Source organism: Echinops telfairi, unplaced genomic scaffold (genome assembly GCF_000313985.2).
Source record: "Echinops telfairi isolate 266 unplaced genomic scaffold, ASM31398v2 ScPeMD7_2565;HRSCAF=3150, whole genome shotgun sequence".
NCBI lineage: Eukaryota > Metazoa > Chordata > Mammalia > Afrosoricida > Tenrecidae > Echinops > Echinops telfairi.
In genome coordinates this window covers 7,167,778-7,194,005 of record NW_022106463.1, presented here as the reverse complement: position 1 = coordinate 7,194,005, position 26,228 = coordinate 7,167,778, and the positions used below count along the sequence as shown (strand labels likewise).

General features: G+C 50.2%; 1 protein-coding gene across 1 annotated transcript in view; it reads right to left on the bottom strand.

Moving 5' to 3' along the window:
* Positions 1–26,228, bottom strand: part of FLT1 (fms related receptor tyrosine kinase 1) — a 181,090-nt gene that overhangs the window by 98,559 nt on the left and 56,303 nt on the right. The gene's annotated exons all lie outside the window — the stretch shown is intronic.

Sequence of the window (26,228 nt, the reverse complement as noted above, 5' to 3'; positions counted from 1 at the left end):
GGACTCACTCTCGTTGTTGTCCCCCCCTCCATGGTTAAGGGTTCAGCTACTGTGAACTGAAAGGTTGTTTCTTAGAGTCCACTCCAAGGCATCTCATAAGATCTACTTTTGAAAGATTACAACCATTGCAAACCCGAGAGTGCCCAGCTCTAACCTCACACACAAGGGTTGGCAGCAGCTGGGTGGTTTGCCTCCCTCCCTGCAGTCCCCCTCTCCCCATCCATCCCATCCCTTCACCCCCACATCTTCGCCCCTAAGCGTGATCATCCCCAAGCAGCTTTGCCTACCCTCTGCTGTCCCCTGTGAGCTCTCAGGGCTGAATCGCTCTGTAAGCCCTGAGCACTTGGGCCCTGACTCCGGCCTGTGACTCGTGTGTCCCATCCCTGATCACGTGGGTGGGTGCATGGCCCTAGCCTGACAGCGCATCACACACTCACGTGTGGTAAACCAGCCCCTGGATGATTTCCCTTTCTACAACTTATTACCAAATGAGATTTCCTGGTGCGGGGCCCTTGAACTTAATTGGCGATTTAAATATGCACTTAATCTTAGCCAAAAGGCTGAAAATTGATGGCGATTTAAATATGGATTTATTCGGGACACGATGCAAATATACCAAGAACTACAGTGTCTGTGGGTTTTGCAAGTTAGCTTCCGGTGCAAGCTGGGAGAGGAGGTGTAATGATACCATAGGTACCTGTGGGCTCTGCAAATTGACTTCCAGTGTAAACTGGAAGGAGAAGTGTGATGATGCTTTTTGCACCTATAGGCTCTGCATGTTAGCTTCCAGTGCAAGCCGGAAGGAGAGGTGTGATGATACCTATAGGTTACTGCTTCGAGCGTACCACCACCTTGGGCGTCCCTTCTAGGCCACGTCTAGTTGTTGGGACTTTATTTTGACACCTCGCTTCCAGATTGCAGTCTTCTGAGCCATTCCAGCCCCCCAGGGCCTTCAGGAACCATTTAATGACTAGTTGCATATGGAATGTGTAATCTCTGGGTTTTAATGGCGTTACCCCCCCAAAAAGGAGCCCATAGAAGGGAGTGGAAAGCTTCCCTAAGCATTTGTGAACACCCAGGCGGGCATAAAGGTCTGCTATTTGCAGGAAGAGCTGCCCTTCGCTGGCTTTGTGTCTTAACCGTCACATGTACTCAAGAGGTGAGACTAGAATGGAATACAGGGAACTTCAAAAGTTTGGGGGGAAATGGAATAGAAAGACAAGGGAATTTTCCCATGAGCTTTTTGAAGGCCCACCCCTAAGCCCCCCACCCACACCTCACACAGACTCTCATTTGCTCATCTACCCTGTATTTCTCCCATGCCCTTTCTCTTGCGGAATATTTTAAGGCTTATCTAACTCCCAGCGGTATTCACTTTATGTCCTTTCGTTAAAAAGCAACAAACAAACACACAGTTCTCAGGTCAACCCTAACTTACAGGACCCAGCAGGACAGAGTAGAACTGCCCTCATAGGGTTTTGAGACTATAGCTTTTTATGAGACAGCCTCATCTTTCTCCCAAGGAGTGAGCACCTGGTGGGCTTGAACCACTAACCTTGCAGTTAGCAGCCTCCTGTTTAACCCGCTGCACAACCAGGGCTCATTTCCATCCTTCGATGTATAGGTCTAAAACAGGTACATTTTCTAACAAGTCTGTGATTACAAACAGACTCAATGCCATCAAGTCGATGCCAACTCATAGCAGCCCTATACTTTTAGAGCAGGGTAGAGCTTCCCCTTTGGGAAAGCCTCATCTTTCTTCCTTGGAGCAGCTGGTGGGTTTGAACGGCTGACCTTGTGGTGAGCAGCTCAGTATAAAGCCTACTATTAGCACTAATTCCATGGTGTGGTTTGTACCTAATTCATCTGTCAGAGTTCTTCAAATGCTTTGATTTTCTTTCTTTTTTATAGCTCGATTAAAATAAGAAAGAATATAGACTGCCCCATCCATCAGGGATTTCTTTCATTCTTATTAGTTAGTCCTTTAGTCATTAGGTAAAACAGGGACACATTTTAACATTTCCTGGGTCACCAGGATGTGTGTGTGTGTGTGTGTGTGTGTGTGTGTGTGTGTGTGTGTAGGATGAAGCCAAGAGAAATCACATTTCCCCTTTATGTGAAATGTTTTAATAACAAATCATTATCTAAAAGTGACTTTGTCCACATGTTCTAAGTGATCACTCCTCTACCTGAACCCAGGAGGGAGCTCAGGGCAGATGCCATGATCTTTCCACGCTGTTTTTCTATGCATTTTTGGCGATCTCTCCTATGAAGCGTACCTTGAACTATAACTCAACTTTCGCGTATGAGTGACACCAATCGCTCAAGTGCATGGAAGCTGGAGGTGGGAATGGAATACAAGGACTACACTGCTACCCAATCGTTGCTGGTTCAAACCCATCCAGTGGCCCCTCGGGGGAAAGACCTGGTGATCTGTGGCCTCGAGGATCCCATGGGGCAGCTCCACTGTCACCTGGGGCCAGTCTGAGCTGGGACTGACTTGATGGGACACACCAGCAGCACACACGGTCCACTGACCTGCGTACACATGTGCACAATGACCCGCATTTTGATACCAGTGGGTTGTCAATCTCTTAGAGCAGTGGTTCTTAACCTTCCTAATGCCACGACCCTTTAATACAGTTCCTCGTGTTGTGGTGACCTCCCCTTCCGACCATAACATTATTTTCATTGCTACTTCATAACTGTAATTTTGCTACTGTTGTGAATCGGGCGACCCCCCAAAAGGGGCCGCCACCCACAGATTGAGAACTGCTGTCTTAGAGCTGTAAGAAAGGCCCCTCACCTGAAATAAACAGGGCAGGCCTCCGCCTACGATGCCCATTTCAGGAAACCCAAAGCCTTAGGTTAGGGTAAATCAAGCCTGGCAGCTTCCCCAGGGGAATGCCAGCTGCTGCCAAGTGCCCTGGGGGCCGTCAACGCCTGCCCGCACTTCGGAGGGTTCGTGGTTGGAAAGCACCGCTCTAAAGATAGGTAGGTGGCACTGCAGGTGAAACTATGCTCCCCACTTCCTGGATGTCCCCTCCTCCCCAAATGAAAAAGTCAGATTTCAGGGTTTTTTTTTAAAGTTTAAAAAAAAGGCATTTAGGGGGCTAACACCGCCCCCCTCCTACACACACCTCCTTTGTCATTGCGACCACACACAAAAAAATAGAAGGTCATGTTGGAGCCTGGCTATCCAACAGCACTTGAAAAGAGATTTCGGGGGGAGGGGAATCTGCCTTAAGAATACTCCTGAGGAAGTCTGTGGTGCCAGGTTTGAAGATGCAGAGATAATGGCTGTGCTGGGAACCCTCCTGAGGGGGGAGGAAGCCGAACAACTAGAGGAAAGCTGCGCTCCCTCCCGATGTCGCACAGGAAGCACACAGCACCTCCTGCTTCGGCGAGATAAGAAAGCTCCCAGGCACTATTCTGGACAAGGCCACTGTTATCAAGGGCAGTGCAGCCGCTGTCCTCTCTCTGCTCCAAGCCTCTGTCCCCTTCCTAATGAGTTCTCAGCCTCGGCCCTCCATTTGCATACAGCAAGCCAAGTACAACAGCATGGGGGTATTTATAACCACGAAAAGGAAGAGAAGGAACAACATCCCGGGCCAGGAGGGTACTCCATGTCATCTCCGCTGACTGCCCTGCCATTCAGACTCGAGATGGATCTAAAGGAGTTAGAGAGAAGCCAGCCGGTCCTGGACCCTGCACACAGGAGCTGGGGCCTTCCGTGGCAACGTGGCAGGCTGCACAGCTCCAACAGGGAGCCACCTGGACACAGTTCCTGCTGTTGCTGTTCTCAGGTGCCATCAAGCCGGTTCTGACTCATGGCGAACCAAACCTATTACAACAAGAGGAAACGCTGGCTGGGCCTGGGCTCGCTTCGGTTATTCTCACGTTTGGTCCATTGTTGCGCCTCTGTGCCGATTCATGGAGGAGTCCCACCCCCACCCCCACCCCCCACACTTTTTTTTTTGCTGACCCGCTACTGTACCAAGCATAATGACTTTCTCCAGGGACTGGTCTCTCCTGACAACACGTCCAAAGTGTGTGAGACCAACCAAGTCTCGCCATCCTTGTTTCTAAGGAGCCCTCTCTGGCTGTGCTTCTTCCAAGACAGAGCTGTTTTTCTTTGGGGAGTCTGCTGTATGTTGAATATTCTTTGCCAACCCCATCATTCCGAGACATCAGTTCTGCTTCAGTCTTTCTTCGGCATTATCCAGCTTCTTCATGCATATGAGACCACTGAAGGGCCCACGGCTTGGATCAGGCGCACCCTTGTCCTCATCACGACTCTAGTCATCGTTTCTCTTTAACATCTTAGAGGGGCTGTGTCGCAGCAGATTTCCCCAACACAGTATGTCATGTGATTTCTTGACTGCTGCTTCCATGGGTATTGGCTGTGGGTCCAACAAGATGAAATCGTTGGCAGTTTCCGCTCTTCTCCATTGACTGCGCTCTTGCTTATTGGTCTAGTTGTGAGAATGTTTGTTTTCTTGATGTTGAAGTCTAATCCACAGGCTGTGTGAGGTCTTTGATCTTCCTCATTAAGTGGCTCCAGTCTGCTTTGTTTTCAGGCTGTTCACGAGCATTCCTCCCATCCTGACTTCAGCTTCTGAGATCACATGTGTGCTCATCGTACAGATTGAATATGTAGGGAGATCAGGTACAACCTTGACACACACCTTACTTCATTTCAAACCAGGCCCACTCCTTGTTTTGTTCTAACGACTGCCTCTTGGGCTGTGTAGACGTTCTGCACGAGAGCAACTGAGTGTTCTGGAATCCCCATTCTTGGTCATATTGCCCATCATGTGTTATAATCCACACCGTCATATGCCTTTGCACAGTCAGTAACACGCAGGTGGTCATCTTTCTGGTATTCTTTGCTTTCAGCCAAGATCCGCTGGACATCAGCAACGACATTTGTTGCTCCATGCCCTCTTCTGAACCCAGTGCAAATTCCCACCAGTTCCCTGTGGTACTGCTGCAGCCATTCTTAAATTCTCCCTGGCAACATTCTAGTTTTGGTATTAATAAGGATACTAATAAGTTGTAATGTTAATAAGGTACCTGGCTGTCATCGTGGGTTTCAAGTTGGACTGCTAGCTACAAAGTTAGCAATTCAAACCCACCAGCTGCTAGGTAAGACTAAGATGAGGTAGGCCACTCCTATAAAGACAAACTCTCACGGCATCAAGTCCATTTGAACTATAGGGTCCCTATCAATCTTATAGAAGTTACCGCCTTGTCAGTCTTATGGGGAAGTCCTCCTCTGTCCTGTAGGGTCACTGAGTTGGGATTAATCTGACAGTACCCAATGACAGCAACTTTCATCCTAGGATGAACGACATTCAAGTGACCTTCCTTTTAAAAGCCTGGCATTGCACTAATCAATCTTATAGAAGTTACCACCTTGGCAGTCTTATGGGGAAGTCCTTCTCTGTCCTGTAGGGTCACTGAATTGGGATTAATCTGACTGCACCCAATGATAGCAACTTTCATCCTATGATGAACGACATTCAAGTGACCTTCCTTTTAAAAGCCTGGCATTGCACTGATCTTAGGTTATACACAATGTGGAATGCTGAAGGACTCATTGAACAAAGATGATTCAGACTCATGAATTAGCAAGGAATTCATATGCCTAGCTCACTAATACCACATCCCCTCACCCCACAAATAGATACTAGTAACATCCACTCAATGGATAAGGAAACTTACGATCAGAAAGACTAAGACTAAGTAAATTACTTGAAGCCACACCGGTGGCAGAGGCAGAATTTGTGCCCAGTCAAGTCTCACTCCAGCAGCTGAGCACTTAACCCTACTCAATGTCCCTGCTCCCCCGTTAGATAACAAGGTGTACGCCATCAATGGTTGGTAGACAGGAAGAAGGGGCTTCTCAAAGCTTTACTAGGCAAATAGCATGACTGCACTCAGCATTTTAGAAAACTCTCCCCCGATTTCGTTTGCATATCGTGGTTCATGTTCTCTGCCAGATTCCGTCAGCATCTCTCATGACCTCAAACCCACTGCAATCAAATCCATTCCGACTCCCAGAGACCGAAGGACAGGGGTGAACTGCTCCATAGGGTTCCTGAGGCTGGAAGCCTTTATAGGAGCAGACAGCCTCCTCTTCCTCCTGCAGTGTGGCTGGTGGGTTTGTACCCGACTTTAGTTAGCAGCCCAACACTTTGCCCACTCTTCCACCAAAGCACCAGGCCGCAGCCCGCCAGAACAGTTGATAGTTGAGGGCTTGCTCGGTCACTGCACAGTTCCTGCTCTCAGACTCCCCCACCACCACCACCACCACTGGCCCCCAGACCGCCAAGAATGAGCTCGCAGAATGGTGACTATGTACACATTGCTGGGTGCACGTTAGCATACGAGCTGTGAATCCCAGCCTCTACACCTAGGGATGATCGGATTTGGGAGCACGTCTTTGTCAAGTGAATGAGGCAGGGTTCTCGTGGGATGTGTCTGAAGCAATGGAGCAAGCGAGTGAGCAGCAGAGGTGAAGGGAGAGGAGGCCAAGTTGCCAGGAGATGGCCCAGGAAGAGCAACTCAAAGGAGATAAACGGTGAGAGAAGTGTCCGTGGGTTCAAGTCGGCCAGGGTAGTGCCTTTGCTATGGTGCCACTAGAGAACCAAGACACCTCAGCCATCGACTTTGGGGTCCCCCTCTGGGCTTGGACGGCATTTCAACCCATTCTGATTTTCAGAATTTCTTCCTCCCGTCGGGCATTGCCCTACCCTGACCTACAAAACGGAGTGGGCTTTTCCTTTTCTTTAGTGCAGTGGTTCTCAATCTGTGGGTCACGACCCCTTTGGGGATTGAATGACCTTTTCACAGGGCCTGCCTGATTTATAACAGTAGCAAGATTACAGTTATGAAGGAGCAATGAAAATAATGTTATGGTGTGTGTGTGTGTGTGTGTGTGGCGGGGGGGGGGGGTGTCACCACAACATGAGGAACTGTATTAAGGGGTCTCAGCATTAGCAAGGCTGAGAACCGCTGCTCTAGAGGAAGGATTGCTACCTCCCGTGGAGTGGAACGGGAAGTTGGGTGTGTGAGCCAGGGATGGCAAGTGGCTGTGTTTCCCTGGAAGTGGTCCTCTCTGGAGAAAAGCAGGAGCTAGAAGGAGAAGGAGGAGGAGGAGGACAAGAAGAAGAAGGAGGAGGAGGAAGAAGAGGAAGAGAGAGAAACAACCCTTCCCTGCCTTTCTAGGAAGTGCTCACTGTTGGTGCCTGTTGTAGTACCCAGAAGGAGCCCTGGTGGCACAGTGGTTAACACTCAGCTGCTAAAGGTTGGTGGTTCGAACTCACTCTCCAGTTCTTCCAGAGACAGGCCCAGCGATCTGCTCCCATGAAGACGGGAGGAAAGGCCAGGACACCCCACGGGGCAGTCTGCTCTGTCATCTGGGGGTACAGGTTCTGGAAGGTACCCAGCATGAACTCCTCATTTCACAAATGATTTCCAAAACCAGTTGAATAACTGGTTCAGTTCTGGAAGTTCTCTAAGATAAAGAGAAGAACAGAACCGCCCCATTCTAAGAGGGGCCACAGACGGAGGGCTCCGAGAGGCACGACAGCTGACAAGATCCGTGGTTTGAACCCATCCAGTTCTGTGAGCTCTGAAGAAGGAAGACCTGAGCATTTGGTCTCGGAAAGATTTACAGTCAAAACAAGCCCTCCTGTAACCCGGTCACCGGAGTCAGAGTGACTCTATGCCATCCAACACCAACTTTGACCCGGGATAGAGGACATGAAACCAAGCTTGCCTTGGAAACTTGGCTGTGCTAAGTAAGCTCCGTCTCCTGGTTGGCCGAGGGGAGTGGAGGACTGCAACTGAGCCGGGAGCTGGCCTTACCAGCCACACGCAATGCTTCTCCCGGTGAGCTGAAGAAGCAGGGCGGCAGTGCCATTTCACAGTCCTCTCACCACGGAGGAAGACTCCGGGAAGTCTTGTGCCTCCCTTGTGCTGCCAGGGTCGGTGGGAAGCCTGAGACCCAACCCCATCCTCCTACCCCCACCACACAAGAGCCCACCCGTCCCGCAAGACGATCTCTCTCCCCAAGGAACTTCCCCCAAGCTCCACAGGGGGACACCTGGCCCAGAGTCACTTAAGACAGAGGAAAACTGGGGTCTTCTAAACGCCTCTGAGTTCCAGGCAGGCGCCAAAGGAAATGAACTGTGCGTTTTTAAGAGGACAAAGGGGCATCCAGTCCTTTGGTGTACGGAGGGGCAGAAATAAATATATTTTTTTAAAATTGATTTTGATTAGCTTGGATCATAAACAAATTTTGAGGCTACATGTACAGGTATACTTCACCTCTATTGGTTGACAAATTTATCATTAAAATATCTTACCACACATTATAACCCAAACAGAAATAAAAAGGAACTAATCCAACTTGAGTCTCTGTCTGTCTGTCTATCTCTCTCCCCCTGGTAGTTTACTTTGTCTATATGAGCTTCGGGACAAGTTCCGGGAAGAAGTTGGCCTGTTTCATTCTGAACCCCAATACATTTCTAATAGGTGTTTGACTTCAAGGAGCCCCCTGGAGCAGCTAATGCAGGAGGGGCCTCTGAGGAGAAGGGGAGGTGTAGGCATGGGTGAACGGGACACCCCCAGCACCCACTGGCTGCCTACTTGAGCCCAAGACAGTTCCTGAATGATATCCTGATTGAGCAGTAAAGACGGTTTTATTGGGGTGGGGGGCGGGAAAGCTAGGAAGCTCTACAAGTCCAAAGACAAGCATCATTTCTATTCTCTGTCAGCGCCCCACCCCACCCCAACGCCCCGCTCGCTTGGATGATGAAATCGGAGAAGCTTCTTGCTGCAGTGGGCTTCTCTGTTTAATGGGATTCCACTTCACGTGTAAAGGATGCGAAGGTGATTAGAATCTGTTCGCCAGAGTGAGAACCAAGGCGCAGAGGGCCCCGTGGCTGTAACGTGTCTTTAAAAAAACATAGCGGGGACACAAAAAGACAGTTTGGAACCCCGCCAGAGGGCCAGGCCAAGGTGGCTCCCTGGCTGGCCACTCCGCCGTGGCTGACCACTGTCCTGTCTCAGGGCCCCAACATAAACACGCCACCGCCACGGTGGGTGCTGTGCCAAATCACTGGCCGGAGTGTGTGCGCCCCACCACACTCATAGTCTGCAGACACTCTTGTCCCTGCCTCACACGTTCTCCTAAAACAAACAGAACCCGAGGTGGGAGGGGACGCTGGCAGAGCAGGGGTCGGTTGGAAGGAGTGTTTAGACTCCTGCCAGCTCTTCCTGCTGCGTTGGCCGCAGGAAAAGGGCCTGGGCCTTCAGGGTGGTCAAAGGGTCAGTCTGAGGAGGTGCTGGGGGAGCGACTTCCTCAGCTTTGGGAGAGGCCTTGTGTTGCCTTGGGACCTGTCATGAAAATGGCTTCTTGCCTCATCGCATAGGGCCAGGAGGGGTGAGGTGGGGGTGGGGGTTGAGGCTTTGGGTCGACTCTCTGGACAGTGGTGGAGATGATCTTTCCCTCAGTGTCAGCCCTGTCTACGAAAGAACTTTCCCTGCAGGACCTTCCCTCCTTCCTGCTCTCGGGGAACCTTGTTCAGAACCAAGGCCCATCTTGCTGGTTTCTTCCTCCCCTCTGGCTTTCCTTGCCCACAGTCATGTCCAACAATCAATCGACTCTCCCTCTTTCTCTTGTGTTCCTTTCAGAACCCGAGTCAGCCCCAGAGGGTCTGGGCAGCCTCTCCCTGGGAGACTTGAGGGTGGAAGAGTCGGTGTTGACTGGGGCACACCCAGATCGGAGCCTCATGTAGAACACCTATTTTAGTCAATCATTTTTCTCCTTTTTTAAAAATTCATTTTATCGGGGGCTCTAACAGCTCTTAGAACATTCCATACATCCATTGCATCACACACATTTGTACACGTATTGCCGTCATCGCTTTTCTTAGTGAGAGACTGGTTAGTTCCAGAAGGACGACTTGACAGATTAGAAATACTGAAGGAAATGTGGCTACAAATGCTATCTAACGTTCGAGAAAGAGGGTTTCAATCGATCGGGTCACTAAAGGAAGACTCTTTCCAGCCATAGCTACTTTTTGTTCGCACGCAGAGGAAAGGAGCAGAAAGCCTGGGGCGGAGGGAGGGACGTCATGGCACAGCTTGAGGGTAGAGTGGACTGCAGAGCTGGGCCGCCCTGAGCCTGGACCATAATGTTGCACTTTCCTATTTCTTTAACCCTGGGGAGAGCTGAAGCCCAAATGTGAGTCATTCCAAATTCAACAAGGCGCCGGTCGGGGGGGACACTTTGCCATCCTTTTAATCCCTTGGATCGTTCTAGGTTGTATCCTTGGATCCAAACAGCCCACAAGACGCTGCCCACACATTAAGTGTGGGTGTCATACCCCTGCCCAACACTGAGGGATGTCAAAAATAGACGGTCCTATGGGGAAGCACGTGTCTGTTGACCACTCCCGGCTCAGAGGATGAGCGGGTCCTTATTCCCCTCTGACCTCAGCCCTCTGACAAGTCGGGCTTCCCATGTATGTTTCCCACTCTCTTCTTTGTCTCAAAAATGAGCAAGGAAAGCATGTGGCTCCAATCTCTGCCCTAATCCTACCCCGTTCCCCGCCGTCCAGATGTGCTCAACTAGTCGTGGTACTTTGGGTGACCCGCCACCTCACATTCCTTGGGAAAGGCGATGTTCTCAGGCCTGCAAGCCCAAGACAAGAAACCTCCTGTTACCTACGTGATCGTGTCTAACTGCTTGTTACAGAGATTTTAGAGGGAACAGAGGAAAAATTATCTCAAGACAATCCACTGACTGTGGGAAACAGCAGGATGATACTGTACAAGCCCCTTGGGTGAACCTGCTCAGCACAGTAGACAGATCCGGGTCCTGGCTGTCACTTAACCACGTGAGTGGATGGGGAGCGACCCAAGAACAGGGACTATGTGTCACTCATCGTTCGACCCTCGGTGCCTCGCACGGAAACTTGGCATACTATTGGGGAGCATTCCTTATCTGTTTCTCCCCTAACCTGCCTGGGGACAAGAGGGAATCCTGGAAGAGCAAAACTAGGTATGGACTTAAACCTTCTGGCTGTGTATCAACTCCACCATCAATCACTTGCCTCAAACTTGCTAGGAAAGGGGGCAATAGTGACCATCAAATGACCTCACACCTACCCTCTCCACTAATCAGCACGATGTCACCACCCTCAGGGTCTGTACATCCACAATGACAGATATTAATGAAGACAGAGGACCTGCCCCGGGTCTGGATAAACTCGTCACGGCACTATCAGCGCCTGACAATCTGATAGTCATGGACAATCTCCACTTGGGCAACGATGCTGACACGACAGAGACGAGTCTTCTGGTCTCGGAAAACGCAAGCAAACAGCAGTAATCCTCGCTTTTCTTCCAGGTCGCACAAGGGTGTACAGAATGTAGGCCCACAGGGACTAGCACCATATCGTCACACAATTATCTCAGAAACAAGAGCACCCTCCGCCCTGCCAAGAAGTATGAGTGTGCTCCTTCTGTCATTAAGGAAGCTACGTGTTTATTGCAAGGAGGACTGGCGGGGCAACAGTTAAATACTCGAGTACTAACCGACAAGTTCATAGTTCAAAGGTACCCAGTGGCTCTGCAGGCAGAAAGACCTGGAGATGCGTCCTTGTAGAGATGGCGACAGCCTAGAAAACCCCCTGGGGGGTAGATGTACTCTGCACTCCGTCACCCGAGTCAAAAATCCACTCCAGAGAGCCTTACCAGAACCACCACGTGTCTTGCTGGGAGCAGTGAAGTACACAGAAACACATCACATCCTTCTTGAGCACACGTCAGTCACCTGTTACGAGTCCACAGGGAACCAAGGCTGGGGAGCACTTAGCTCAGTGAGTGGAACCCAGGTGCAGTTCTGGAGTGTGCGTAGACCCAGGGCATCATCCCACCTCTCGTTTTGCTTCCTTTGGACAGGCGATCAGAAGGGGCCAGTCTCTGGAGAAAGGCATCCTGCTTGGTGAAGCAGACGGCCAGTGAGAAAAGAAGAAGCCCCTCACTGAGAGAGGTTGATGCAGGGGTGGCGACAATAGGTTCAAATACAGGAACGATTGTGCGGATGGCGCGGGACTGGGCGACGCTTCATTCTGTTACACACAGATCGGAACCAGTTTCCTAGAGGATCTGACATTTCTGTCGACGATGGACCCTAGTCAAAAGACCTGTCCGATGATGCACGCCTGTTACCCAACCTGCCCGCACAGATGATCCTGTCAGACTAGTGTTCGCTTTCACAGGACACTGGCTGAATCTGTCATCACACTTCAGGCGGAGTGGCCTTCCAGTGGGCAGCTCCAGATAATCGTAGAAGTACTGGTCACCCATTACCAACACATCTAGCACTTACGATGTCCCAGGTACAGGGCCAACTGCTTCATATGCACGAGCTCCCTCAATCCCCAAACAACTGCTGACGTGCAGCCCATGGCCTGGACCGTGGTACCTTTGTGCATCTTCATGCCTTGTTCCAGACTGGCTCTTGAGAGCCCACGTCAGGCTTCTGAAAGGGCATGCGCTCTTGATCACAGCATCCACGTTTCACTTTCTAAGTAGCTATTACAGAGCCAGAAAGTGCTTTGGGCAGCCAGGCTGATAATGTGCTGACAGGACAGTCATGTACAGGGCTAGTTTCCTGACGTGACTTGACTTGTGTGTGCCTCCTCTGAAAAATGGTCCCAAGAGTAATGTCGGCCTCCCAGAAGTCCGAGGCGATCAGAGGAGAGCTTATCTATCTTCCTGCCTGCCTATCTGTCTGTGTACTTACCTACCTACCTGTCTCTATTCGCCTACTTATCACTATCTGCCTATCATCTATCCATCTATCTGTCTGTCTGTCTATCAATCATGATCATCTACCTATCTGTATCACCTGGCACAAGTACACCCTATAGTGAAATGCTTCATAGGTTTCAGTTATATAAAAGAAAGAAAGAAACCCTAGTTCATAACCTTCCATTTGACTCCAAAGGACCATTTAAATTTTCCTCAACTTACTTGTGAAAAGGAATGGATAACGCAAAAGGGAGAATTTCCCCGCAAGGTAGAACAGGGCGTTGGTTTCAACCTCCTTCTCAGGGACGCGGACCAGGCGGAGGGAGCACTACAGCCCTAAGGGAATGAGCACAAAGGATCGACACAAGCTCTGGATGGCTAAGGCTGGCTCCTTCAGACAAGGTTGTTTGCACTGGCTTTTGTCTCAATGTACCCAACCCGCTGAGACGAAGCCAACGTGTGACAACCGTATTTGACAGAGTAGAGCCACCCCATAGGGTCTTGAACCCTAAACGTTATAGAAGTCGGCCTCATCTTTCTCCCACAGAACAGCATTGACTAGTGTGGGTTTGGACCTCTGACGTTTAGGCTAGCAACCAAGTCTCTTAACTACTTTGAGGCCGTCGGCCTGGCAAACATGCTCAGAAGCCACACGGAAACAGCATTACAGGAATAAGACTCCCAACACTTTTCGGGGCTGAGTCTGCTCCACCGCCTCCATCCCTACGAAGGGGCAGAGTGGACTGACGGACAGTCTACGAATACCGAGGTAGCCAGGGAATGTGCGCGCAAGGAGGAGGATTGCTGGCTGAGCCCCAGGGCCTCCCTTCAAGAAATTCGTCCCCGGAACCCAACGGATATTTCCAATGATAGTTTTTAATCATCTTTTTTCACCTAACTCTCATGATGCACCCAAACCTCATTTCTACACACAGTCACACCCATGTCCTCTCCCTTTCCATCGGACTTTCTGGAACATCTCCTCACCCACCCCCACCCACCCCAGCTTCCGAGCCCACTTCCTCCAAGGCGCTTCCTCTAGGGCAGTGGTTCTCAACCTGTGGGTCACGACCCCTTTGGGGGTCGAACAACCCTTTCACAGGGGACACCTAAGACCATGGGAAAACACTTTCGATGGTCTTAGGAACCGAGACAGTGCTCGGTCCGCCCACATGCAGATACGCTGATCCGGTGAGAAAGAAGCTCTTTCAACATCGCACAGACGCTGGCTTTTTACGCAGACAGACTGTCGCAAAATGTAGCAATGTACTTTACTGTTGCTATATGAAGACTGTTACCCATGCCACACCATGCTCCAAGACAAAATCTCATTTATTTGTTACTAGAAATAAATATTTCACAATCTATAATTACATATTGTTTTTGTGACTAATCACTATCCTTTCATTATGTTCAATTTGTTTTTGTTTTTTTTAATCATTTTATTAGGGGCTCATACAAACAATGAAAAGACATCCTGCCTATCAGATATTTACATGACGATTCATACCAGTAGCAAAATGACAGTGATGAAGTAGCAACGGAAATCATTTGATGGTTGGGGGTCACAGCCTGAGGAAGGTTGAGAACCGCTGCTCTAAGCAGAGGCACTCTGTCTACCACCCAGGAGAACCACGTCCACACATCCACCCTTCCCATGTGGAGTCAGTACCATGCTGTGGTGAGAAGACCAGAAAACAGGAAATCATGGACCTGGGTCCAGGCCTAGGTTTACCATTAGCCACCTGTGAAGGTTCAAGGTGGTAACATTTAACACTTATCTTCTCATCTACGACCTCTCTCTCAATATTCTTTAAGATTCCTTCATTCTATGCGGATGAATCATTCTCGGTGACATCAGGACACGCTGTGGCTGAAATCTGAACCATGAAGCATTTTGTTCTGTTCCACAGAGGGCCGGCCATTAGGAGTCGGCTGACTTCTAATTCATCTGTGTGCCCTTATGTGTCTGCTTCCATTGTCTTTAGACCCACCCTCCTTTACTTATCTCCTCTGCTTGCTCTCCTCAGTCTTCTTTGCCTGGGTGCCCAAGCACTTTGTGAGGCCAGATGGAGGCCAACTGAGGCGTTTGCTGAATCCGGATCCAGATCACTCACCTCAAGCCATCAGGGAGGCACGGGACTCCCTCACAAGGGAGAAAATGCCCCAGCGGGGTGAGAAAAACCACCGAGCCCAAATGATAGGGCTGTTAGCTGGAAACGCCACCGTCAGTGGGTCTTGCTGCCCCGCTGGGGCTGGTCTTAGTCGATCTGCTCATCATCCTATTGGGCTTATGCTTTTTCCCGCCAGACCTGCCGTCACAGGGTCTACCCCATCTGCAGTCATTTACTGGGGCTTAAGCCAACTGGAGATCATCCCTGGTCCCCTCGCCTCCAAATTGCATCACATGCTCTCCATTCCTGCTCATCGCTTCCTCCTTTCCTCTCCACCTTCAGCTCAACTCTATGTCCACCCGTGGACCCTGTGACAGCAGCGCCGACAAGAGCGAACTCATAGGTCAGGCCAGTGTTCCCCCAAACGAGAAGTCACTGCCACCCCATTTCTGACTCCCAACCTGGTAAGCCCCTTCCCTTCCCTTCCATCATTGGGAAGAGTCTAAGAAACAACTCTCTCATCTTTGGCGGCCTCAGGGGTACCAGAGGAGCCTCTGCGCTCTGTGTCACAGTCACGGAGGTGGGGGATTGGTAATGGCGGCACACAGAAGGGCAGACTGACACCACATCTCACAGCACTGTCATTGGGAGACAGTGGCACCCAGACAAGGTCTAGTGCCTCGATGCTCCTTAGAAGACTCGATCCAAGCGATAGTCTACAGCCCATTAGTCCATCGCTTCCTGTCCATCCTCGAATCTACTAGATTCTGATCTTTCACCTACATGGCAATGAGGGTACCTTAAAAACCAGGTCTAGCAACTGGACATTCCCTTACAGAAGGGTCACCAGGAAGGGACAAAGCAGCCAGGGTGCAGCATAGCACCAAGGAAACACACAACATTCCTCTAAATTTGTTAATGCTTCCTCCCCGCCACTATCATGATCCCAGCTCTACCTTACAAATCCAGCTAGACCAGAGCATGTACACTGGTACAGCTAAGAGCTCTCGACACACGGATTCCTGGACAGAACCGATGGCAGTGATCAACATATAAGCCCCACCCCCGGGGCACAAACAACAGAAATGTGGATGAAAGGAGACAGCAGACAGTGTAAGCTATGAAAATAATAACAATTTCTCAAGGGTTCACGAGGGTGGCAGGGTGGGGGAGGGAGGGAAAAAAGAAGAGCTGGTACCAAGGGCTCAAGTAGAAAGAAAATGTTTTGAAAATGATGATGACAACAAATGTACAAATGTGCTTGATACAATTGATGGATGGATTGTTATAAGAGCTGTAAAAGCCCTCAATAACATGATTTATTAAAAAACAAAGCAGGTCTAGATGGACTATTTTAAGAAACAATTCACTGCTTGCTCCCCCTGCCCCCCCAATCCCGAAAAGGCGGAAACCATTTATTCAGTCCATCCATAGTACTTCTGACTTCAAGCCACCCTCAAGGGCAGAGGAGATCCGCTTCCTGGTTTCCGAGGCTGCCAGTGTTTATTGGAGCAGACAGCCTCCTCTTTCTCCTGAGGCACAGCAGGTGACTGCTGCCCACAGCTCAGTTAGCACCCTAAGCCTTCACCCACCGTGCCACTCAACCCAGTGAAGAGAGGTTTAAATAACATCCTTTCCCGAGCACGGGTGCGTGCTTTCTAAGCGAGTTGTCGTCACTCTCGGTGCTACGATTCAGTAACGAAAGCGCCCATCCCATCCGGGAGGATCTGGGCACATATGGCCAAAGGATGTGTGAGTGTTTCTGCCCATCTTCCCAAGATGCGTTCCCCAACCTGTGTGTCCATCAAGCTCTGGTTGCACGCCCCTCCTGAGAAGCTACCCTGCACGGCCCGAGAGACCCCTGAGAAAGCAACCCTCCTAGACTCTCTCTGACCCAGCTTTGCTGCTTCAATGAAAACACCCAATGAAGTGTGTGATAGCAATTACAGGAGACAGTCGATTCATTACCCACAAGGATTCACTAGACTCGCTGTGTCACTGGGAGCAGAGAGGCATGTCCCACATGGCACAGGAAAGTGGCAAAGAAGCACTTGGCTCGTGACCGTGGGCTGCGTTCTCAGGACTCGTCGAGCAGTATCAATGGGCGCTGTTGTCTGAGCCTTCCCAGTGGGCAGTGGGCACTGGTTCATCCAGTTATGCAACAGAGCTGGGGGATCTGCGCAGCAGCCAGTCCTGCTGGCCCCCATGACAGCCCACAGAGCCCGATGGCCAGCCTCTAAGTGCTGCTAAAGTGGTCTTTGGGGAGGTGGCTTTCTTTATGCTTCTCCCAGGGCTTCCACGCCCTGCTTGAGGCCAATTGACACTCTCCCCCAGCATGCCTGATCGTGATGGGGGTCTGTGAATCCTTTCCCACCCCGCAGAGAATATGCCAGGGGGCTTCCTCCGAAAGCTCGCGGAAAAAACGCCACTCTCATTTAATTCCCTTTGGAAGCCCCCTCGTGTGTTGAGAGAGACTCAGATGCATGTGGTAGGAACCCTTAGAGGGATGAGAGGACGTTCAAACACCAGACACGCTGCCAGATCACCAAAGAAGCAGTGATGTTAAATTTAAGTTCTGTCACCTGTACCTGTGCACACACTCCCGTCTAGCCCACAGTGAAAGGCAGGGCTGGGATCATGAGTGGGGCGTGAGGAAGCCTCAAGGCACCAGAGGAAGAATGTGTGTTTCGTTGGTGCTGTGCTGCACCCTGGTTGACTCATTCCTTCCTCGTGACCCTTCTGTGAAGGGATGTCCCATTGTCTACAGATGGGAGTAGCGATACCAGGAAGGTAGGGGGGAGTAGCGATACCAGGAAGGTAGGGGGAAGGTGGGAAAAGGAGGGTAGGAAGGGGGAACCGATTGCAATGATTGACACATAACCACCACTGCCCCCCCAACCCCAGGGGGTACAAACAACAGAAACTGTGGGGGAAGGCAGACAGTGGTCAGTGTAAGATATGGAAATAATAATTTATCAAGGGAACATGAGGGGACAGGGGAGGGAGGGAAAAAAGAGCTGATACCACAGGCTCAATAGAAAATAAATGTTTAGAAAATAAGGATGGCAACCTAAATACAAATTTGCTTGATACAAATGATGTATGGATTGCAATGAGAGCTGTAAGAGCCCTCAATAAAATGATCTTTTCATTAAAAAATTATTTTTAGTACAGTTTTGCTGGTGTAGGGAGCCACACATTGGGCTGCTCGCCTCAAGGCCAGGAGTTTGAAACCTCCCGTTGTCCCGCAGGAGAAAGATGAGGGTTTCTGCTCCTGGAAAGACATACGGTCTCGGAACCCACCGAGGCAGTTCCCCGCTGTCCCACAGGGTCACCCCGAGTCAGCATTGACTCGATGGCAGGGAGTCAGACAGCTCGCCTGCTTGCCTGCCCAGGGAAGGCTGGCGTGGTCAATGTGCAGACAGAGAACTTGCACGTAGAAAAATCATGAACAGGACAGAAGATGGCTCTGGCAGAAAAACAGTAGATATTCCTGCTTGTGGTCCATTAAATTTGGGTCCTTGGGTATGTTTCTAATTACCGTATATACTCGAGTATAAGCCAACCTGAATATCAGGCACCTAATTTTACCACAAAAAATGCGTTAACGAATGTGCTGAAAACCTCGCCTTATACACGAGTATGTACGGTAGCTAGCATTCACAGTTGTTTGGGTTTTGTTCTACCTAGTTTTTGTATTCTGTCAAGGGCCCAGACCATGTTTCCCCCTGAACAATCTGTCCTTACCACGTTCCTAGAGATTCAAGTCTTCATTTCTCTTGCTAATTTGCAGCAATATACAACCAAAAACCCCTCACTGCCACTGGGTTGTTCCAACTCATATCGACCCTACAGGAGCAGAGTGGAATTGCCCTGTGGGTTTCTGAAACTGTCACTCTTCCAGGGAGCACAGAGCCTCACCTCTCTCCTGGACAGATACAACCGACACATGCCGTTAGCTGCCTGTCTGTCCCTCTGGGAACTGGAGGGGGTTGGCTTTTCAGCTCGACAGGGGTAGCCTGGCCTTTCTCCCTCCGAGCAATGGGAGCCTTCTAATTTGCTGGCCTCGCCCTTAGCCGCCCGAAGGGCAGCCACTAGGCCCCAGGGCTGTGCAGATTGCTCGGCAGGGGAGGATGCTGGGTGGTGTGGAACCGAGAGTTCATCCTGCTACAGAGAGTGGAAAGGTTCAGGAAGTTGGGCCCTCGGTGCTCAGAGGTAATGGTCAAATGGCTTTGTAACTCGTTAGGACAAGAAGGGAGCTAGTGAGGGACAACAACGAGGACATTCGCTCTGGTTGGTTTTATTTTGAAAGAGGAAAAGATCTTTGGTGTGATGTTCTCCGTTGAACTCACTCCTGGCCGTATCTTAGAGGAAAGGGGAGAGATGACATTGACCAAGTACAGAAGGGGACACGGAAGTACCCAGAGACGAAATAACCAGCCAGTGTCACACACAAGTCAGGGACAGTGTCGTGGACAGAACCTATTTCCAGAATCCCCAGGTCTGTATTCCAGAGGCCGGGTCACAGAAATGCTACAGGTACCCACACAGACCTGACGTGCAGTCACCAAAGCTGCCTATCTTCCTTACCCAATGAAAGCATGACCCTTTCAGTCACCTCCTACGCATGTGAAGTCGGACACTGAAAAGAAGAAGAAGAATCGGAGAAGAACCGATGCATTTGAAGGGTGGTGCCGGCGAGACTATGGGAAGTACCACGGATGGCCAGATGGACAAGCACATCTGTTTGGGAAGAAGTACAGCCAGAGTGCATCTCGGAAACCAGGATGTCAGTGGGCTTTGTCTTGTGCACGTTGGGCTTGTTGTCCAGAGACCAGTACCTGGAGGAGGAGGACATCCTGCTTGATAAAATGAGGGGGGCGGGGCGGGGAAGCAGAGGAGAGGACGATCCCCAATGAGATGGTGGGCACAGTGGCCGTGAGGATGGTGCTGGACCGGGCGGTGTTTCGCTCAGCTGCGCATAGGGTCACAACGAGTTGGGACCAACGTGAGGGCCCTGGACAACAACAAAGGTAAAGGTGTCTGCCTTTGAGCCCTGCACAGGGTCTGCATTTTGCCTAGTATACGTTTGTGCGATGGAGGGACACCTGATTTAGGCGTCAACGGACGGTGTGCCACCTGGAAGATGCGAGCAAGGTGAACACCGCGCGCAGGAGCAGAGCATCCTGATGGCATGCTTGCATTCACCACAGACCATGCAGAAAACGAGTGGGTTCTGGAGGGCTCCCGGAGGCCTCACCCCTTTATCTCCCATCAGAAATCAACACCTACTAGGGACAGCCACTCTCCCCTATGACACCACATCTTTATGCAAATATCACTCGCTTTATAGGGTTTTGCCAACTACGTAGCCCCCCAGCACTACTCCCATTCAGTGTGCTTTGCCTCAAGGCCTAGGCGTGGGTATGTTATTGGGGGGGGTGGGGTGCTTTATTTGAGACGACTAGGGAAATCAGTCATTATTGTGATCACTCTGAACATCCCACTTGTGATCAGTAAGTCCACTGAAAAGCAGTGGCCTTCCAGTCGATTCCGACTCCTCGTGACCCCACAGGGCAGAGTAAAGCTACCCCGAGGGTTCCCAAGGCTGGCCATCTGTACAGAAGCAGACTGCCACACCCTTTCCCCCATGAGCAGCCGGTGGTTGAACCCCTGAACTTTGGGGTTAGCATTGACCATCAAGTCTCCTCTGTGAGAAAGAGGTACATGGGGGGAGAGAGGTAAAAGTATTCCCTATCCATAAAGCTGCAGCTATCAAAGCTCAGACCTGGGACCTCCTTGTGGTAATAATCCAGGCAAAACTTACAGTTTTAAAAACAGGCCTTCCTTTGAGACAGAGAAGGGAAAAGAAAGCTATGTCAGAAATAGCCAGGTGACTTCTGGCCACTGGGACTCAGGCAGCCCACGGACCACCCCTGTTTGTGGAGAGCAGGAGACCAGTGAGCTCACAGACCCAGGACACACTCAGGAGACCAGAGTGCCCTGAGCAGTGGAAGACGCCCGGATGGAAACCATTTTCCATCGCCTCCGGTCCTTCCAGAGAAAGCACAGCTGGCGGCCCTGAGGGTCAAGCCTGTCCTCGCCCCATCTTCTCTTCAAATCGATCCCTTCCGTTCCCCCTCTTCCCATCAGTCCCATTCGGTCCCTGCATGTCTCGTTGGTGTGGTGGATTAAATAGTTGCAAACACCCCTGAGGGTCAATGCTGGCCTCCTCACCCCGAAGTTGGTGGTTGAAACCCACCAGCTGCTCTTTGGGGAAAAGGATCACGTGGGTTTGGCTTGGGTTTTGGAGCCATGAGATTAGGGAGCCCTGAGGACTCAGCTGCTAGTGGCAAGGTTGGTGGTTCAAACCCACCTGCCGCTCTGCAGGAGGGAGACCTGGAGATCGGTCTCGGTCAAGATGACAACCTATAGGAAAGCCTCAGGGGCAGTTCTGTTCTGTCCTACAGGGTCGGCGAGGAGTTGGAATGGAATTGACCGTGAGGAAGCCCTGGGGATGCAACGGTTAAGTGCTCAGGCGCGAACCCGGAGCTTGACAGTACGAAGCCACACTGCACTGAGGGCTGTTGGGAGATCCCAGCCTGGAGAGCCCGAGGGGCAACACTCCTCAGTGAGGAAGAGGAGGAGGTCCACGGTAGCTCATAGCACAGGGGTATAGTGGTCTCGTCTCTCTCGTCAACATGGGAGAGGGATGGAGAATTTCAGAAATGTCATGTGGACTCCCCAGCAGACAGCAGCTCGGCTCCACCCAGCCATGGCCAGTGCCCAGGTCAGAGCCACTTCCTCCCGTGATGGGAACACAGAAGAATGGACCGGACACTCGCTGAGAAGGCGGCTGTCTCCCCCCACCCCCAACCACATCTGCCCAACTCCTCCTCCTCCCCTTATGTGGGTTTCTTTTGAACCACCCCAGTAGATGGGCCTTCCCCTCCCCCCCACCCACGCTGTGCCTTCTCAAGCGCAGCAAAGTCGCCCTTCACCTTGAAAGGCGCAATGTGGTGTCCTTGTCTCTGGAATCTTTGGTCTTTTTTGCTCCTTACTGTTGAGCAACAAGCTCGTTCGCAGGAACAAATCCCTTCTGCCCTCATTTAAAGAAGGATACTCCAACACCAGCAACAATGGAAAGAGCGGAGAGCAAAATCCACGGTCACTGAGTTCCTTCCAACGCTTGGCAGCTCACGGAACAGGGTGGGCCTTTGACCCGCCCCACTGGCTTTCCCAGGACAGAAGCAGTAGGGTCAAACCACCGCCCGGTCCCTCCAGGTAGCAGCTGAACACTTACCCACTGCCACCTGAGCTCCCTTCATGGCAATTAAAAGCCAAACGCAAACCCATAGGCACGGAGTAGGTTGGTCGCTGTGCTATGGCATTTGGTACCTTCCGAAGTACCGACCTCATCGGAGCCTCCTATCCGTGCCATGGAGTGTGGATACTTGGGTTCGGTTTGGTTTTTTCCTCCAGTTTATGTGGACAGGCCTGGTCGACTACAGACACATGCTAGGGCTGTAAGGTGATTTAATATCCTTCTAACATCCTCGCTGGCACCCTCGTGGTGCTCCAGTGGGGTTACACATTGGGCTGCTAACTGCAATGTCAGCGATTCGAACCCACCAGCCACTCTGTGGGAGACAGATGAGGCAGTCTGCTCCTGTAGAGATTTTCAGTCTTGGAAACCCTCGGGAGCAATTTCATTCGGTCCTACAGGGTCATGGTGAGTTGAAGTCAACTCAGTCTCAGGGGGGTGTGGATCACAAGGAGCAAGTTTATGAAGATTAATTTAGTAGTCTCTAGAGTTGCTGAAGAAGAATCCTGATGGTGCAGTGGTCAAGCACCTCACTGCCGCCTGAAAGGTCAGTGGTTCGAAGCCACCAGCCGAGCTGTGGGAGGAAGAGAGTCTGCTTCTGTAAAGACTTACAGCCCTGGAAACCCTTGGGGACTATTCTATACTGTCCTATAGTCAGATCACTGTGCGCTGGGCTCAACTTGATGGCAATGGGTTTGGTTTTCGTTTTTATCGATTCCTGAGGATGAGAAAAACCCCAAATTCTACCTCATTCATAGAGCTTATTTTCATGTTATCACACACGCAACAGATGCACCGGCACCACCACTGTACCACCCAGACCTGCAGGGAATTAAAGGAAATGGGGTGAGTCTGTTGTATTTCCTCTCAGCTCGTTAGTTATGCGAGTTTTACAATAAGCATCCCTTCCCTCGCCCACTCTTTCATCCTGAATGTCTTATAGGAACACATTCGAAGAAAAACAAAAACCACAAGGTCATTCAGTCAAAGCCTAGGCCACTTGAATAATGTTATCACATTTAAAACAAAAAAGGAGGATGTTTGGGGTAAAGGTACTAAAGCCTCTTATTATCCATGAAGATGAAATTGTTTTATAATAGTTCTGTTAGTTTTTCAGTAGATTTCCATATTTGAGAGATTCCATGGGATGATACAGGAGCCCTGGTGGCAATGCGCTAGGCTGCTAACTTCAAGATCAGCAGTTCAGAACCACCAGTCACTCCTCAGGAGAAACACGAGGCTTTCTACTCCTCTAAAGAATACGTCTTGGAAACCCACAGGGACAATTCTACTCTGTCCTGTAGAGTTGCTATGAGCTGGAGTGGACTTGTTGGCAATAAGTTGTACGTTTTTTTGTTTAAACCTGAACGATACACTGGAAATCTCTCAATCTTAACTGAGGTATATGAACCAGATAGACATATTAAATCAAGTATTAATTTCAATTCACACACACACACACACACACACACACACTACATTCTATAGGCTCAAAACTAAATTAATGCTTTGGTTGTGTCCTGTCCTTTAATTGAGTCTAACATTTCAAGACCTAGAACATTTTGATGTGTTGTGTTGAAAGAGTAATGTGTATCTGTTAATCAATCATTCGATCTATTTGATGACCATACATAGATACCATTTGGTAGGTAGATGATTATAGAACTCAAAATAAATAAGATTTTAAAAAACATGTGCCATAGAACATTCCTTATTCTGCGTGTTAAAACTCATTGCCATCAGTCGATTCTGGTTTGATTCCGATTCCTAACGACAGCACAGGGCTGTCCTACAAAGTTTTCAAAGCTGTCACCCGTTTCTACAGAAGCAGACTATAGTGACTTCCTTCTCCCAAGAAGTGGCTGGTGGGTTCATACTGTCAACTGAATTTAAGTGTTCGTCTTAAATTAACATAACACTAATATACATCATTTGTAGATAGACTTATGAAACAGGACTTCGTTGGTACGGAAATGCTAGCTTTTATCCGTCCGACAGGGTGAAATAGCTCAGGAGCTCTTTGATGTTTCCAAGTGGGCAGAAGTCTGATCCACTTTCCAAGTTGATTTAACTGCCACACACCGGAACTGGGTCTGGTGCAAGGCTGGGCAACTCAACCGGCAGCTGTTGACAAAGAGAAGGGCAACTCCGTGTGGAAACACATGTTTCCAGTAGATAATTCCAAGCGACTGCATGTTGAAAACTGAAGCAGTATGCACACAGTTATAGCTGCCGTTTCCCATCTGTCTGCTGAAGGTAAATAAACAAATGCCGTGGACAGGGAAGAGTTCAAATGCTCAACAAACATTTGTGGTAACATGGAGTCTCCAGAGACTTCCACAAGGAATCAAGACATCTTTCCGGCATCAGTAAGCTACTTCCATCATATGGGAGAAGGATCCCACAGTCCACAAAAACCCCTCCTGTGGAGTCTGTACTGAGAGTAGAACCAACTGCCCCCTGGGGGCTCCAAGGCTGCCCCCTTTAAGGGAAGGGGCGTGGGTTGCACCAAGGTTAGAGCGCTGGGCTGCCAACAGAAAGGTAGCCATCTGCTTCCATAGAGATGGTCGCTGTGGAAACCCTACGGACCGTTTCACGCTGTCCCACAGGGTTGCCATAGGACCCTGGTGACGTAGTCATATGAGATGCGCTGCTGACTATAAGGGCAGCAGTTAGAAACTACCAGCCGCTCCTCAGGAGAAGAATGAGACTTTCTATTCCCATAAAGAATTACAGTCTTGAAAGCATCACAGGATAGAGGTGCTATGCGTGGGAATCGGCTCTCCAATAGAGAGTTTAGCATCTTCACCGGAGCAGATTGCCACATTGCTCTCCTGCAGAGGAGCTGCTGGGTTTGAACTGCTCACCTCGGGACGGGCAGTCGAGTGCTTAACCACTGTGCCTCCAGGCCTCCCCAGACACGTCAAAGGGACCACAAAATGAGCACACTTTCACAAAGCTTGCCTAGTCTTGACACCACGCTTCAGCCGAGATTTTCACCTGAACTTGACATCATTATGCCCTCCCACGGCTCTCTCCATGCAGGCAACAAGTCCAACCGGGGAGTTTAGATTTGCTTCGATCAAAATAAACGTTTTAAATACCATGAAAAGGCGGCACGATTCTGTCAACGTGAAATTCTGCGTTCCGATCCAAACCTACCAGCTAATACAACTCAGATCCTTTTCCTTACTGTACGTGTTAGGTTGGCACAAATGCCTACGTCTTAGAGAGATGGGTTTCCCAGACAGGGCCGCTCTCCCCAAACTGGCAAACTACTGAGCCACCTCGGACGGCCTCACTCCCTCTCGGGGTAGGAAGTGTCCATCAGGGCGGAGGGAAGGTCTTCAAGCTCGGCGACTGCGCTTACTCATAGGAGAGGCCACTGAATTAAGAGAGTAGGCACGGGACACAACGACGTCTCAGTGCCACCACTTGTCGGGGACTGCCCCTGTCCAGCATCAGTCCGCCCTCCACAAGATCACCAGGCAGGGTGGCATTGCGGGGAGGATCCAGGAAACTCCGTCATCGCCACTTCTCTATGTTCATGCTCCAGTGACATACAGTTTGTTTTTTGTCAAGGTTGTGTGTGTGTGTGTGTGTGTGCGTGTGTGTGGCAGCAGCAATCATCCCACACACGGTAGAGAATGTCATTGAGAACAAAAAGGGGAACTATTTTAGCACCATGAGAATTCTTGGGTTGTCTCATTATTATCTTATTTTTGCACCTATCAATTCTATTCTTGTCCTTCAAATGAGCTCCCGTGAGCTATCCTTAGCATCATCCCTCCAGACTAAACAAAGAAGGGAAAAAACAAATAAGGCTGAGTCACCGACCGGATGTGCGGAGCGCTCGCACAGGGGATAGGAATGTGCTCATGCTCTGCGTTCATTCCTCTAGCGCCCTGGACCGTGTGTGTGTGTGTGTGTGTGTGTGTGTGTGTGTGTGTGTGTGT